This window comes from Pseudopipra pipra, chromosome 4 (genome assembly GCF_036250125.1).
Source record: "Pseudopipra pipra isolate bDixPip1 chromosome 4, bDixPip1.hap1, whole genome shotgun sequence".
Taxonomy (NCBI): domain Eukaryota; kingdom Metazoa; phylum Chordata; class Aves; order Passeriformes; family Pipridae; genus Pseudopipra; species Pseudopipra pipra.
Window position 1 is genome coordinate 73649249 of NC_087552.1, and position 14001 is coordinate 73663249.

Below are 14001 nucleotides of genomic sequence, written 5' to 3' on the forward strand. Positions count from 1 at the left end.
CGGCGGGGCGCGGCGGGCACGCTGGAGGCTGACAGGCGCGGCGCGGGCAGCCCGCTGGAGGGGTCCTTAGGCGGGCGCTGAGGGAAGGAGGGGAACGAGGAGTTAAAGGAGGAGTTAAAGCGGGAAATGGAGCGGGAATTAAAAACTATGAGGCAAAACCGCCCCTGAGCACGCCGTCCGTGGGCCTGGCCGCCCGGCACGGCGGCTGCGGGCGGCTGGTGAGGCTGAGGAGATCCTCAGCCGTCACTCCGCACCGAGCCCTCAGAGCTGTCAGGGTGTCCCTGGTAATGGTGAAGCTTAAGTTACACCTCTGAGTGATCTCTGTCTTCTGTCTTTCGGTGTCTTGTGCGTGGGAATGGGATGAAGACGGAGCCGTGCCAGGAGTGATGTCCTGAGCTGGCCTGGACCAAAGCAAACGTGCCCGTGACAAAATTAGAGAGGCTGAGAATGAGCTGGCCCAAAGGCAGCTGTCTGATGTAGTGATCTGGCTTAATTTGGTACAAGTGTAGGAAACCAGGCTGCCCAGAGGAGCTGGGGAGGCTCAGCCTGGAGAAAAGGAGGCTCAGGGGGGACCTTCTGGCTCTGCAACTCCCTGACAGGAGGGGGGAGCTTGGGGGGGTTTGGGCTCTGCTCCCAGGGAACAAGGGACAGGAGGACAGCGAACGGCCTCAAGCTGTGCCAGGGGAGGGTCAGGTGGGACATCGGGAGGAATTTCCTCATGGAAAGGGTGGTCAGGCCTTGGAATGGGCTGCCCAGGGAGGTGGTGGATCCTCATCCCCAGAGGTGTCCAAGGAAGGACTGGACGTGGCACTCAGTGCTCTGGTCTAGTTTAAAAGATGCTGTTCAGTCATAGGTTGGACTTGCTGATCTCAGTGCTCATTTCCAACCTAAATAATTCTGTTATTTGTTTAAGAATCAGGTTTACATTGACGTGTGCAGAGCTAGTACAGGTGGGAGGGCTTTGGCTATAGATGGGTCGTGTTTCAAGCTGATCTAACATTGGTGTCCAGCCAAAGGGAGGATTTGCCTCCTGCCTCTCCCTTGTGTTGGCAGCAACAGGCCAGAGCAGGCAACTAATTCAGTCTTTTTTTTTTTTCTTATTTCTTTCTGGATTTGTTTTTTTAGATCAGGACGAGTCTCAGCACAAAAAGATGCAGGAACTTGGGGCTGGAGATGGAGAACAAACTTCCCCCCTTCGGATGGTCACTGTTAGATCAGAAACCATTTTTCAGGCTCTGCCCCAACCCTGTGAGTGAAGAGGGAAGGATTGTGGGTTTTACCCCATTTCACTTGCTTTGTGGTTGTGAAGTTCTGGGTTATCAAACCCTTTCTTGCTTCAGAAGTGCCTTTAGTGTGGCCATTTGAACCACTCTTCATGGGGGGAGGGTTTTAATAAGTTGAAAATGCAAATTAGAGGCTATGGGACGTCTAAAGCAGTGCTGTAGCTAATTAGTCATAGCTGGGGACTCCACAGCTGCCTCTGCTCATGTCATGAGCTAAGGATGAATTCAGGTCTGTCTGTCACAGGAAAAACAGCTTTTATTGAGAGATTTGCTAAATTTTAGCAAAGTAGAACCAGGGACATGGGGGGAAGTTCTCAAAAAGGAACTGATCTACAGCCTGAATGTTTTATTGCAATGTTTTATTTTAATAATAATACTTTCAAATCTTATTTTGGAAGTCAGTCATAGAATCATGGAATGGTTTGGGTTGGAAGGGACATTAAAGACCTTCCAGTTCCACCCCCTGCCATGGGCAGGGACACTTTCCACTTAGGTTTTTCCAAGCCCCATCCAACCTGACCTTGGACACTTCCAGGGATCCAGGGACAGCCACAGCTTCTCTGCCCAACCTGTGCCAGGGCCTCCCCACCCTCGCAGACAAGAATTCCCTCCCAGTATCCCATCTATCCCTGCCCTCTGGCACTGGGAAGCCATTCCCTGTGTCCTGTCCCTCCCTGCCTTGTCCCCAGTCCCTCTCCAGCTCTCCTGGAGCCCCTTCAGGCCCTGCCAGGGGCTCTCAGCTCTCCCTGGAACCTTCTCTTCTCCAGGGGAACCCCCCCAGCTCTCCCAGCCTGGCTCCAGAGCAGAGGGGCTCCAGCCCTGGCAGCATCTGCGGGGCCTCCTCTGGACTCTCTGCAGCAGCTCCACGTCCTTGTGCTGTTGTTCCCAGGGCTGGAGGCAGCTCTGCAGGGGGGTCTCAGCTGAGGGGGCAGAGGGGCAGAATCCCCCCCTGCCCTCTGCCCACACTGGGAGATTAGCCCAGGAGGTTTCTGGGCTGGGGCAGGTCCAGCCTCTCACCCACCAACACCCCAAGGCCTAAAGGCAGGTCCCCTTTGTTCCAGGGGTCTGTTTCTGTCTCTTAGGTGGATCCCAAACTCACTCTGTGTCACAGAGGATGTGTCCTCTGGTACCTTCTGAGGCATGAGGGGAACGGTTAGATCAATTATCAACGGTTCACAATTAGATCAATTATGAACTGGAGCTTTCCTGGTGGTTATTTCCAGGGTACTCCTCAGACAGTGGTTATTTTATATTGTGTGTAATGGTCAGGGTTTCTTGGAAAAATAAAATCTGAGTGACAAGTGTTGGATTTTCTTCTGTGTCTTTGCCTGCAAATTTAAGAAATGGTGGCTCTTTAATGAGAGTTCCTGTGCTGGTTTGGGCTGGGGTAGAATTAATTTTCTTCAGAGTAGCTCGTGAAGGGGCTGTGTTTGGATATCACAGAATCATTTAGGTTGGAAAAGTCCTCTTAAGATCAAGTCCAACCATTCCCCAGCGCTGCCAAGGCCACCACTGATCCATGTCCCCAAGTGCCACATCCACATGGCTTTTAAATCCCTCCAGGGATGGGGACTCCAACACTGCCCTGGGCAGCTGTGCCAGGGATGGATAACCCTTCCCATGAAGGAATTTTCCCAATATCCAACCTAAATCTCCCCTTGAGGAGATTGCCCTCTCATCTTGAGGCTGTATCCTCTCCTCCTATCCCTTGTTCCCTGGGAGAAGAGCCTCCCTGGCCCCAACATCCTTTCTGTTTAACTTCCTTAAAATTCATCCTGATTAGAGAACACACTGAACTTCTGAAGAAATATCCTGTAAGAAATATCTGTAGTCCTGTAACTGCTCAAAACCTTGAGAGGTGCCTCCAGAAAAAAGCAATATTAAAGAAATTCTACTTTTTATTTAGTTTGTTTAACTCTGCTGTAATTTGTAGTTTGCAGATGTGGAGAAGTTGGGTGTTCCCAGGTCCTGTTTGTCACCCTCCAGCTGATGGCTCTGCCCTGCAGCCATCACACACTCGTGTGGGTGATGAGTGTTTTATTTGCCTGCACGGTCCCTGCTGCCTTTAATGAGGAGATAACATTAACGGTGGGATGTCACTTGCTGCTCTCTGGGCTGCAGAGGGAGCAGATGAGTTTTTTCCTGTAGGTGTCACCAATATCCCGTGCAGAAACAGCTTAAACTCCAGAGGAACGACAGAGTATGGGATGCTCAGATCAGTTTTGTTACACGCTGAATCTTCAGAAACATTTGACATCCCTTGAGGTTCATTTCTCAGAAACCTTTTTGTATTTTCCCTGATTTGGATCTGAAAAAAATCCCTCTGGTTTCCTTAATAACCATTTGTGAATTTCAGAGGATTTTTGAGGCTGACTTTGCACCAGGACACTGGGAAAATGTGTGTGAAGGCTGCGAGGAGCTGTGGGTGGTGATTGAGTTGAGTGACGGCTGCTGGAGCGTGACTTGTCCCACTCAGCCTTAGAAATACTGCACTGTGGTGGGACCATCAAACCATGGAATGGTTTGGTTACAAGGGACCGTAAAGCTCATCTCATTCCACCCCCCTGCCATGGGCAGGGACACCTTCCACTAGCTCAGGTTGCTCCAAGCCCCGTCCCACCTGGCCTGGAACATTTCCAGGGATCCAGAGGCAGCCACAGCTTCTCTGGGCAACCTGTGCCAGGGCCTCCCCACCCTCACAGGGAAGAATTTCTCTCTAATATCTAATCTAAATCTACCCTCTTTTATTTTAAAAATGTTCCCCCTTGTCGTAGTAATTGTCAGTCCTTAATCCCAGTAATCCATGTGCAGACCTCTGCAATTTCCTCACCCGGTGTGGGGGCAGCACCTGATCCTGGTGCAGGCAGATTTGGGGGAAAATAGGTGTCTTTTCAATTTATTCTTTATTTTGACCAAAGGTCAAATAGCACAATACCCTCTCAAATGCCTCATTTTATAGAAATCTTATAGAATCACAGGATCATAAAGGTTGAAAAAGCCCTCTAAGGTTACCGAGTCCAACTGCCAAGGCCAGCACTAACCCCTGTCCCCAGGTGCCACATCTACACTTAAAATCCCCTTAAATTTACATCCCAGCGGGGCTGGAGGCGTATCCACTTGTGTGAGGGATCATCACTCCTTTGTCCCAGAAGGAGGACTCATCCAGCTGGCAGTGCATCCCAGAGGGTTGGATTCAGGGAGTGCACGGTGGCCTCACGGATCGATGTCCGGCAATGAGGCTCCAAGCAGAGGCAATTCAGCTTCGTCTTTGCTAATAAACTAAGTGCATCCAGGAACTGAGTGTATCCTGGGCCCTGTGGCCAACTGGCACAAAACACCCTCCTCCACACTTGTAAACTTGCCTTGCCTTGCCTTCCAGGAGAGGGTGGCTGGATGCAAACTCCCCGCTGGGAGTTGTTCCTGGACTGGTCTGTGCACTGAACCCTGCCTAGGAATTATTTGGAATTATTTGGAGAGTGCAGGCTGGCACCCAGGTTTAGGCAGGGGAGCTTTCTAACAATTTTCTCACATGGATGTACTTCCCAGTGCCTGGGCATGCCTGGATTTGCAGCATGGATGGAACCTTCAGGTAACAGAATGTATTTACAGGGACAAATAATGCAAGTGCTGCCTGCCAGCTCCCTCCCACTTGGATATGGACCTCTGGGATTCTTCCAAATACTCTGTAAGTGTGATAATGAACGGGAGTGTTTCTGGATCTATTCCTTTGTGCCAGTGGGACAAAGCACCTTCCAGGAAGCACTGGGTGGATTGCAGGATCAGACTCTGGGAAGTGTCTGACAGGGTGCCAAAGAGCTGCAGGTTTATTTAACAGTTGCAGGGCAACGAGCTGGGAACCCAAATGTTGGGTGACCTCCACCCAGGACCTCAGTGGAGCTCAGCTCCTCCCCAAAGCCTCTGAAGAAGCTTGTGAGACTTGCCCTGGTCTGTTGAGATTTTGCTGCTTCCTTCTTGCTGGACTCAGGTCACTTGTTATGAGAGAAATAAGATGGTTTATTGTTCCTTGAGATAACTTTCAAATTTACTTTAAAAGAGGAATTTAAATACAAATGATGGTCATAATCAAAGCAGAGCCCTAGTTCTTGAAAACTAAACTGCAAAATTAAGACATACATGAAGACAAGATGAAAATGTGGCAGAGGAAAATGAGGTCCTGCTTGTGTTGGTTTCTTGTTCCAGAGTCACTGAGGATTTTATGCAAAGGGAACAGTTTGTCAGGGCTCTGCCTCAGGAGCAGAACCACAGCCCTGGGTTTCTGTCTCCTGTACACTCCCAGGTCACTGCTGAAAACCCTGGGCAGCCTGTTCCAGGGCTTGACAACCCTTCCCATGAAGATTTTTTTTCCCTAATATCCAATATAAACTTCCTCTGGTACAACTTGAGGCTGCTTCATCTCATCCTGTCACTTGTTACTGGGAGAAGAACCCGACCCCCACCTGGCTCCAACGTCCTCTCAGGGAGTTTTGGAGAGCAATGAAGTGCTCCAGGTTTGAAGGCTGGAAATCAGTGTGAGATGATTCCCACTGTGTTGTGTTTCATGGCAGCTCATTTCTGCTCTCAAGGTTTGAGTGTCTGGTCCAACTCTGCCACAGGGGCAGGATGTGTGAGTGATGCAGGGAGTGAGATGAGCAGGTAGAGGCCTCTTTCGCCTTAAAAGCTGGGGGAAGATTTGGAACAAATAATGCCAGTAAAGATGTAAATCTAAAATAAACCCAGCCAGGCTAAGGATTTCCTTGAGCAGGTCTTCAAAAATATTTGGAGATAGAGGCTTCTGTGCTAACAGGGGATTAAAGACAAAAATAGTGGTGAAGGGAAATCCCTATGACTGAAATTCAGTCCTTTCCTCTCTGTGACCACAAACCCAAAACCTTTCAAAGGCTCTTTAGTGAGCATTGAAGCCACACAAGGTGGTGGGTTTGGATGTCCCTAATTTCAGGCAGGGGCTGTCCCAAGGTAATGCCCTCACCACGTGAGGTTCAGACCACGTGGCTGTTACTGCATCTGTGCAAGTGGATGATTTTCCAGCAGTTCATCTGCATGTTTTCTTCATCTCTTTTGGCTACAAATTATTCCAGGTGACTCCTAACCAGTGTTTCTTGGGAATGGGCACATCCCTAGAAAAGACCTGTTGGAGTCCCCATCCCTGGAGGTGTTCAAGAAACGACTGGACGTGGCACTCAGTGCTCTAGGCTGGGGGACAAGGTGGGGATTGGTCACAGGGTGGACTCGATGATCATGAAGGTCTTTTCCAACCTAAATGATTTTGGGATTCTGTGGTTCTAGACCTGGGATTCTAGTCAGGGAAATCATCCTTGACTAACTCCACTTGGCTCATCTGAGCGTGGTCCCAGCCCCGACAGGTGAGTCCTCTGTGCCTGGCATTTTGTAGCTGAAAATCAGAGATAAAAATACTGTCTTTCTTCACAAAGTCAGTCCGGGGGAGGACACGAACAGCAGTGGTGGTAAATGTTCAGAGGTTGCTGCTCTTCTGGGTGTCTTTCACTCAGAACCTCTCCCTCCTCTCCCCTCGTGCCCATGGAGCTGTTTGTCTGGAGCCTTAATGAGTTTCCCGTATCTTTTCAAAATGTAAATTGTAACCAATTTAGAAGTCATTAGCGAAGAAGTCTGTCACTGCAGCCCTGCTTTAATTTCACCTGTCCCTTCCCCTGTTTCCATTAGACGCCAGTTAATTAAAGCTCGATTTGGTTCTCGGCGCCGTCAGCTCTGTTTGAAATCAATGTCCTTCCAAGTCTGGGACTCAGGTGACAGCACAGGAACAGCCACCAGGACCTGGGTGATCGGGATTTCCAGCACGAATTAACCAAGAACTGTTCTCCTCTCTCCACATACCACAGGCACAAAGGGAAAATAAAACCAGGGATGCCAAAATGCAATTTGGTTTCTTTTCAGGATGCAGTTGTAGCCCAGCAATACCTCCCTCAGGTTGGCCCAAGGGACTTGCAGCTGGAAAGCCATTGCTGCTTGAGGTAAGGCTTTTAGCTGCAAAAATCCACATTTCCAGCCAAGTTACATAAATCCAGTGTGCTTGGTTGGATTGCAGACTCCACTTAATGGGAATGTTGCTCACGCTTTCACATCCTGATTCCAGCATGTGCAGGTTGAGTCACACGCTGCATTTCTCCTTCTGGATGCAACACAGGACAAAGCATTTTCATTGTGTCTTGGCTGGAGGCAAAACTCTGGTGGTTGTCTCTGGGGCAAAACCTTCCCTCCTCTAACAGGTTGCCCAGAAAATCTGTGGCTGCCCCTGGATCCCTGGAAGTGTCCAAGGCCAGGTTGGATGGGGCTTGGAGCAACCTGGAATAGTGGAAGATGTCCCTGCCAGTGGCAGGGGGTGGAAATAAGATGATATTTAAGGTCCCTTCAAACCCAAACCATTCTGTGATTCCATGATTCTTAAGGCTTTTCCCCACCATTCTCAGCATCCCTTCACTTGTGCCATCCTTCTGTGCTCGTGAGCACTTGGTGGAACGGGCCAAGGAATCAATCCTGGCTTCTGAAAACCTTTTGATGACCATAGGAGGTGTCCATGGAACAACAGCTGTAGAAATAGTGGTGTAACCCAGCAGTGGGCTGTTTATCTGCCTGAGTTCATGTCCCTCTCAGGCCTCTTTGGTGAGGCTGGACAAGCCCAGGCCCTTTTGCTCCCTGCCCTAGCGATGCCAGACTTGTCTGCACTTCATGTGTCTGTCTGTCCATCCTGAATAGGAACAACTTGGCCAGTTGAGGCCTTGCCTTGCGCATTCCACCGTGTGAATGTCCTAATGAGTGTGATCAGGAGGCTGGAGCACGTGGCACAGAATCATAGGTTTGTTTAGGTTGGAGAAGCCCTCTGAGGTCATCCAGTCCACCCATTCCCCCAGCACTTCCAAGGCCACCACTGACCCATGTCCCCAAGTGCCACATCCACACGGCTTTGAAATCCCTCCAGGGATGGTGATTCCACCACTGCTCTGGGCAGCTGTGCCAGGGCTTGAGCACCTTTCTGGTGAAGAATTTCCCCCTAATCTCCAATCTAAACCTTCCCTGGCACATCTTGAGGCCGTTTCCTCTTGTTTCCTGTTCCCTGAGAGCAGAGCCCGACTTCCCCCCGGCTCCCCCCTCCTGTCAGGGAGTTGCAGAGCCAGAAGGTCCCTCTTGATCCTCCTTTTCTCCAGGTTGGATGTAAGAGGAGAGGCAGAGGGATCTGGCTTGGTGTGGCCTGGAGTAGAGAAGGCTGAGTAAGATCTAATGGCTCTTTTCATTCCCATAATTAAAGTTACAGGGAAGGGAGAGTCTGATTCCTCTCAGAGGTGTGTGACAAAAGGACAAGAGGCAACAGGCATGAGCTGCAGGAAGGGGAATTCCATCATGAGTTACAAGGAACAATGTTTTCACTGTGAGGATGGTGAAAGGCAGGACCACAAACCCAGAGAGGTGGGGGCATTGCTTCCCTTGGAGGTGTTCAGCACTCAGCTGGACAAGGCACCTTCCAGCCTAAATTTTTGTGCAATTCTGCAAATGCCCATGAAATAGAGCAGAAGGAATTGCATGTGCAAGCAGAGATGGATGCAGGATGCACGGTCTCCTTATCTGTCTCTGAAATAACACTGCTCTGTTCAGCAGCTCCACACTGACATCAGGCCAAGAGCTGAACGAGCTGCACCAGAGACGAGGAATATTTGCTTTTCTCCTCAGCCTGTGTGGAGAACACAGATAACTCTGAGAGCAGCAACGCTACTTTCATCTCCCTGGAGCTAATCCAGATGGATCCCGTTGCTGGAGGAAGTGGGGGGAGAGCAGGAGAAGACAGAGTATCTTTATTTAAAAATAAATTAAAGAAATCCTTAAAATCAAAGCACTTAGCAGCGGTCCAGCAGGATGAGGAGGCACCATCCTTGCTGGTGCTGAATTTAGTGCCTGTGCTCTGTGTCTGCACTGAATTTTCTTCTCTCTCCAACAAGTGGTGGTGCTCCCACCTAGTGTTAGTTGGGCAGTGTGGGAGAGAGAACTGTACCTGCTCCGTGGATAACTGGGGGAACATGGAATTGTGAGAGTGCCAGGCTGGATTAGACTCCAGGCACGTGTAATCTGGTTCCTTGCTTTCTTTGATGACTGACACAGCAGATTTCCAGGAGTCATTTTAAAAGCCGCACAAAAGGCTTCAGAGGAAAAAAAAAAATCATTTATTTTATCTCCTTTTCCCCAAAATATTGCCTTGTCTGCCTTCCTTGAGGGATCAGTGTTAAAAAAATCAGGAAGATTTTCAAGAGTCTCTGGAAGCCTATGAGTTGTAGACCCACAGGGAGTTACAGAGACAAGTGGTTGGGGTTGCCACAGCACCCTGGGATGTGGGAACAGCCAGGGGAAGGCAGCTGGGATCCCCCAGGAAGGTGGAAGGAGGACAAAACTGGTACATGGCCTGGGGTATCAGGGGTCTTTTGCTGCCTCAGTGTGTTTTACATGTGCACTGAATCATGAAAGTCTGGAGCCCTTGAGGTGTTGGAATCCCATGATCCTTGTGGTTCCCTTCCAGTTCAGGATGTTCTGTGATATTCTAAAGGAAAGGGCAGGGGAACCCAGGCAACATTTATCCCACAAAAGCAGTCAGGAAAGCACTTTTGCAGGGATCTCTTTCTGCAGGGATCTGTCTCCAGCAGAGGTCAAGATGCTCAGAAATGATCTTTGCTTGGGGTTGCGATTCTAAAGTAGCTAAACTGGACACCCTGGGGAGAGATGCAAAACCCAGAGATTCCCAAATGAATCTCATCCCAAAATGAGATTCACTGGATTTCATCTGCCATGAGCAGCCAAATCACAGAATCATGGAATGGTTTGGACTGGAAAGGACATTAAAGATCATCCAGTTCCAACCCCCTGCCATGGGCAGAGACATGCCCAGGTTCCACTAGCCCAGGTTGCTCCAAGCCTCATCCAGCCAGATCTTGGACACTTTCAGGGATCCAGGGGCAGCCACACCTTCTCTGGACACCCTGTGCCAGGGCCTCCCCACCCTCGCAGGGAACAATTCCTTCCCAATATCCCATCTATCCCTGCCCTCTGGCAGTAGGAAGCCATTCCCCCTTGTGCTGTCCCTCCCTGCCTTGTCCCCAGTCCCTCTCCAGCTCTCCTGGAGCCCTTTTAGGCCCTGCCAGGGGCTCTCAGCTCTCCCTGGAGCCTTCTCTTCTCCAGGGGAACCCCCCCAGCTCTCCCAGCCTGGCTCCAGAGCAGAGGGGCTCCAGCCCTGGCAGCATCTCTGGGGCCTCCTCTGGACTCTCTGCAGCAGCTCCACGTCCTTGTGCTGTTGTTCCCAGGGCTGGAGGCAGCTCTGCAGGGGGGTCTCAGCTGAGGGGGCAGAGGGACAGAATCCCCCCCTGCCCTGCTGCCCACGCTGGGGGATCAGCCCAGGGCACATGGACGGAGCCTGTTGAGCTTCATGTCCATCAGCAACCCCAAGTCCTTCTCCTCAGGGCTACTCTCAATCCAATCTCTACTCAGCCTGTATTTGCCCTTGGGATTGCCCAGACCCAAGGAATTTAAAGGAATACCTCTTGTAGGTCAAGAGGGGGGGTGTGAATGCCTTGTGAATCCCTATGGGAGTCAGGAAAGCAGACTGGCCATTCCAGCCAGAGCCCCCAGGGCTCCCATAGCCTTCTCCATGTTCCTCAGGCACTTCCCATCCCATTGCTGGGCATTATCCCAACTCTAACCTGGGTGTAAAGGGAGGAGCTGAGCTCTGGGTGGGTGCTGGAGGATTTCATGGATATTAAAGGGTACATCAGGGGGATGGTGGTGGGGACAGGTCTTGTCTTTAGTGCCATTAACACAGGGCTGGGAATGAATCTATGGCCAGAGATGACTGCCCAGGTTACTTTGTCTTCTCTTTGATTTAAGCACTGGATGATTAGTCCAGAGCTTGAAAATTGTGCTATTAAACACTGTGCTGTCCCTTTTAATGGATGGCCACCGGGAGGACTTACTGGAAGGTTTCCAATACTCCTGTTTCCATAGAAAGTGTGCAAAAGTGCAAGGGCTGCCCAGGATCCCACCTATTTGCCCCAAATCAGCCTCACCTCTACCTGCTGCATCCCTAAAATCTGGCTGTGTGCTTGAAAGCCACCCCTGATGGGACACATGCCCCAAACCCTTCCAGTTCATCACTGTCCCTATTACAATAAGGGTTTCCTTTATGCCTGACCTAAATCTTCCTGCAGACAATGTAAGCCCAATATCATCACCATTCCATAATGAATATTCATTATATTCTCTAATGCATAATGAAGGTCAGTGTTCTTTAATAAGAGAGAAGAAAGGCACACAGGAGGTCCATTTAATAACAGAGGTGACTGGTACATAAAGCAGGGAGATATTATAATTAATATCTCAAGAGTGGTAATGTGCTAAGGAAAACCCTGGCAACCAGGATGAAGGGATGCCATGAAGTTTTAGCTTCCAGAAGTTAAAAAAAGCTTCGACTGAAGTTAATGGAAATTCTGCCTGCATAAGAAACACAGGTGGAAAGGAAAATCGGCTTATTTTAATCAAAGCAAGAGGAAAAAAACCCTAATTTAAATCAGTCCAAGTGATTACAAGCTTAATTCTCTCCCCTTATTAGACTCTTCAATCCTAACCCTACAGTCCTAAGAGATCTCTTTACATTGGAGACGCAGGAATTTGATTTGTATGCACAGTGACCCCCTCCAAGTGATACAGCAAAGTCCTCCTCTCTCGGTGGGGTGGCTTTGGAGTTGAATCTGCTGGTGAAGAGGATTGTATTGACACTGACATTATATTTTCTGGAAAAGGTGATGAGTGGAGAGAGTGTCCCCCCAGTCAGTGTTCTCTGGCACGTGGGTCTGAGGTGCTGAGTAATTGCTGTGGATGGAAGGAGGAGGAGGGTGTTTTGCTCCTGTTCTGAGCTGGAGGGAAAGGAGGGATGAAGCACTTCTCCTATGAGGAAAGGCTGAGAGAATTGGGATTGTTCAGCCTGGAAAAGAGAAGGCTTTGGGGTGATCTAATTGTGGCCTTCTAGGGCCTGAAGGGGCTCCAAGAGAGCTGGAGAGGGACTTTGGACAAGGGATGGAGGGACAGGACAAGGGGGAATGTCTTTAATTGGAAAGAGAGTAGGTTTATGTTGGATCTTAGGAAGGATTTCTTGCCTGGGAGGTGGTGAGGCCCTGGCACAGGTTGCCCAGAGAAGCTGTGGCTGCCCCTGGATCCCTGGAAGTGTCCAAGGTCAGGTTGGAGCAACCTGGGCTAGTGGAAGGTGTCCCTGCCCATGGCAGGGGGTGGAATGAGATGGTCTTTGATGTCCCTTCCAGCCCAAACCATTCTGTGATTCTATATCAGTGTTTCCAGAGTGAAATTCTGGAGATATCTTTGTGTGGAGAGCCTCTGCTTTGGAGCTTGGGGCTTGCTCTGCTCTTGCTGCAGTTCCTGGGCTGCTGGGTGGGGGTTACTGAGAGGACCATGCAAAGGCTCCTTGTCTCTCTGTAGGATTTATTCATTGCAGGCAGTGACCACAAATCTGCCTCCTTTTCCTGCCTGTTGCCTTTCAGGACACCCATGTCTCCATTCTGCTGGAAAGCCCAGAACTGAAGCCCTCGGGGATACAGCTGTGTGGAGCCAGCAGGTTTATGGAGATTAAAAAGGAGGGAGGGGAAAGTCAATCAGGAAATGTTTACTCTATTTAAAAAAAAAAAAAATCATTCCCAAAACATCGTAATTTACAAAAAAACCCACACATTAATTTCACACCTTTAGTTTTCTTTTTCTCCCTCCTGCAATTTTTATCTGCTCCAAAAAAAAAAGAGAGAAAGGATGCCAGGGAGGTGTTACTTTTAGAAAGCCCTGATAAAAACCCCTGATTTACCTTCGTTTAAATGGGGTTCAGCCAAAATTCCTCCCAAGACAGAAATGTCAATGCCTTCCTTTTCTTCCCATTCCACTTTTTTTTCATCACAGAAATGACACAGACGGAGAGGTTTGAACCAGCCAACTCACATGAATAAGTGGAGGAGAGACCCCATTTCATCCTGGCAGTGCTTCTGGAAACAGGGCCAATTCATTAGCCAGAGATCTCTGCATCCCTCAGCAGAACAGCCTGTTCTCCCTGCCCTGTGATCTCCTTCTGCTCTCCCACCATCCTCAGAGGTTGGTACTTGGAGTGGGACAGCCTTGGAAAGCTGCAGCCTCAGTGCAGCTGATTCTTACCCCGATTTATTTCTATATATTTGTCTTTGCAAAAAAAAAAAAAAAAAAAAAGTTGTGTTTTGCAAACATTTTTATTTTTCACCTCTCCCATCCACCTTCTTCCCCATCCATGGGAAACATCCAATCCTGGGGGATTCAGGCAAAAAGAAGTGGAAGTATCCTGGTGTGTTTTGCAGGTGTTTTGTGGAGGTTTTTTGTTTGGTTTTGGGTTTTGGGTTTTGTTCCAAAAGAAAAGCAAAAATAACCCTAAAAAGTGGAGCTAAGAGCTCATATACCCAGCCAGGCAAATATCAAAAGACCATTTTGCTTCTCCTCATCCCTGTCCCTTCGCAGCCTCGGGTTGGGTTGTGCACTGCCAGCCCCAGCCCCGCTGTCTCCTCGTGCCAGCAGTGGTGCCCAGCCAAGAAGGACTGGGAAAACTGGGTTTGGAGACTTCCCCAGTGATGGATTTTTCTGCCATCCCGTGGTCATTGCCCTTTGAAGC

At 49.5% G+C, this 14001-nt stretch overlaps 1 long non-coding RNA gene across 1 annotated transcript; it reads left to right on the forward strand.

The window, feature by feature from the left end:
- The first annotated feature begins 45 nt into the window (after nucleotides 1-45).
- On the forward strand, nucleotides 46-13711 carry LOC135413643 (uncharacterized). Its single transcript, XR_010430333.1, has 3 exons — nucleotides 46-284; nucleotides 3217-7291; nucleotides 13269-13711. It is a non-coding gene; the product is annotated as an uncharacterized LOC135413643 (long non-coding RNA).
- The last annotated feature ends 290 nt before the right edge of the window (nucleotides 13712-14001 follow it).